Source organism: Scyliorhinus canicula, chromosome 3, assembly GCF_902713615.1.
Source record: "Scyliorhinus canicula chromosome 3, sScyCan1.1, whole genome shotgun sequence".
NCBI classification, from domain to species: Eukaryota; Metazoa; Chordata; class Chondrichthyes; order Carcharhiniformes; family Scyliorhinidae; genus Scyliorhinus; species Scyliorhinus canicula.
Window position 1 is genome coordinate 21438993 of NC_052148.1, and position 3010 is coordinate 21442002.

Here is a 3010-nt window from a genome sequence, read left to right on the forward strand (position 1 = left end):
AGGATCCCGCACTTAGTCTCCCAAAATTCCAGCCAAAAATCCATCCTATAAGGGCGACCCCTAATTTAAAGACAATGCCCCCTCGTTCTGGACTCACCCCCAAGAGGAACCATCCTTTCCATGTCCACATGTCAATATCGTTCAGGATCCTATATACTTCAATCAAGCCAACCCTGACTCTTTAAATTCTAGTGGAGACAAGCCCAGCCTGTACAATCTATTGGGTGTTGATCAAGCGGGCTGCTTTGTCCTGGATGGTGTTGATCTTCCTGAGAGTTGTTGGAGCTGCACTTGCCCAGGCAAATGGAAAGTATTCCATCACAGTCCTGACTTGTGTCTTGTAGATGGTGGACAGGCTTTGGAGAGTCAGGAGGTGAGTTTCTTCCCAGCCTCTGTTAACTCTTGCACCCACAGCATTTATGTAGCTGGTCCAGCTACATTTCTGGTCAATTGTGACCTCCCCATGGTGGGAGGAGGGGGACTCCAGCATGATCTCTGACTGATGCCTCATTTGTATTCAGTAGAGTTTTACTGGTGCAAAATGGCTCCTACATTCACCTGCATCAACAGGAGTCTGAGAGTGATGTAGCATACACAGGCTGTGGGTGCTCAGTCGTTAAGTATGTTCAAGTCAACGTTAGATAGAGTTTCAGGTGCAAAAGGAATCATAGGGTATGGGGAGCTGCAGGAAGGTAGAGTCACCTATGGCCAAACTAGTCTGAAAACGTCTGATCTCAGAGTCTAAGCAGACTCAGGCCTGGTTAGTACTTGGATGGGTGACCGCCTGGGAATACCAGGTGCAGTAGGCTTTTGCAGCCAGCAGAGACTGCTCACGCCACGCCCTTTCCACACCAGAGGAAGGTAGAGTCGAAGTGGAAACCAGCCATGATTCTATTGAATGGCGGAACATGCATAAATTGCCAAATGGCCTACGTCTGCTCTGATTTTCTCTGTTCTTACGATTATTGTTGTTTCATTATTCTTATTACTGTTATTTCCTCCATCATAAAAGGAGATTCATGACAACTGGCTCAGAAATAAAAATGATTGAGCTCAGTCCCAAAATGGCCATGTGTTGGGGAATTAAGTCTTGGCCGATCATCAATAAAAAGACAAGTGGCTAAGTATCTGGGCTGCTAAGTAGCTCAGGTGTCTTGTCTAATCTTGAGATATTAGCACAATTACTCCCCTCAGTCATTTCCGATTCAATCAGCACCAGTGGTAACATAAAGCCTTTGATTTATTTTTGTCCGTGAAGGAATAATAAATGTGCCTTTGCAACTTTTTTCTGGGGGTTAAAGAAAAATCACAGAATCACAAAATCACAGAATTACAGAAGAATACAGTGAAGAGGCCCCTGGATTCATCATGTCTGCTCTGAGGCATGAAAACACACCTGCCCTGCCTACCTACTCCCATTCGCCAGCACTCCGCCCATAGGCTTGAATGCTAAGACGTGCCAAGTGCTCATCCAGGTACTTTTTAAAGGATATGAGGTAACCCGCCTCTACCACCCTCCCAGGCAATGCTTTCCAGCCTTTTTCATCACCCTATTAACCTTCACATCAGGGTCCCTTTGATCCTCAGAACTTCCCAGTGTCAGGCCTTTCATTGAATACTTCCTTGTCAAATTACTCCTTCCAAAATTTTCAGGGTTAAATTCCATCTGCCACTTTTCTGCCCATTTGGCCATCCCGTCTATATCTCCCTGTAACCCAAAACACTCAACCTCACTGTTAACCACCCGGCCAATCTTTGTGTCATCCGCAAACTTACTGATCATACGCCTCACATAATCATCTATGTCATTTATATAAATGACAAACAATAGGGGACCCTGTGGTATGCCAGTTAGTACTAGCTTCCAGCCATTAAAGCAGCCGTCTGTCATCGCCCCCTGTCTCCTACAGCTAAGCCAATTTTGAATCCACCTTATCAAGTTAGATGTCGGAACTGGAAACCTGTTTGTTCTACTTTTGGGAATGGGGCACATGATTTACAGTCAGCTGCACCCGCTCAGGTCGATATTCTTCCACCTCATCTGAATGGTTGTAGCGCTAGTTAGTCCACCTCCAGCGTGGCCGTCTGATTCAGATTGCTGCATTGATCTCCGTGCACAGCAGGAGGACCCAACAGTGTTGTTTGCAGACTATGCGGCACAGCCAGCCTGCTCTTTTCAAATGCAGGCTATCTTTTAAAGGAAGCTGCAGAGCAAATAGTTGCAATGTAACTTCATGCAAAGTGGACACCAAAACAGGCAGAGCGATCCACAGTGGTGGATGAAGCATTGGAGGCATTTGTATTGCAGATGGGCATGAGGTGAGATGTTCGATTCCCATGAGAGAACAGGAGGTCATCAAGGTTCTATCTGAGAACTGACGTGACAAGGAAAGACAACTGCAGTCTGAACCCGAGAACCTGGCAGAGGTGCCACGAGATATTTAATGGCATTACACGTATGATCGAGGTCAGTGAGTGCATGACATCTTCTACCCAGGGCAACACCAGCCTCTACCATTGCTCAGTTACTGGCCCACTAATCTACTCTCCATCATTAGTAAAGTGATGGAAGGTGTCATCAACAGTGCGATCAAGCGGCACTTGCTTAGCAATAACCTGCTGACTCTAAGACTAATTTTGGGTTCTGCCAGGGCCATTCGGCTCAGTGTTCAAACACGGACAAAAGAGCTGAACTCCACATGAGCGGTGGGAACGATTGCCCTGACACCATGTCTGCCTTCGTCTGAGTGTGGCAGGAAGGAGTCTGACCAAAACTGGGAATCAGGTGGAACATCCTCTGCTGGTTGGAGTCATACCTGGCACAAAGGAAGTTGGCTGTGGTTATTAGAGGTCAATCATCTAATCTCCAGGACATCACTGCAGGGGTTGCTCAGGGTAGTGTCCCCGGCCCAACCATCTTCAGCTGCTTCATCAATGACCTTCCTTCCATCATAAGATCAAAAGTGAGGATATTCGCTGATGATCACACAATGTTCAGAACTATTTGCGA

At 46.6% G+C, this 3010-nt stretch overlaps 1 pseudogene; it reads left to right on the forward strand.

The window, feature by feature from the left end:
* Nucleotides 1–700: 700 nt before the first annotated feature.
* LOC119963975 lies at nucleotides 701–809 on the forward strand (annotated as a pseudogene).
* Nucleotides 810–3010: the final 2201 nt, after the last annotated feature.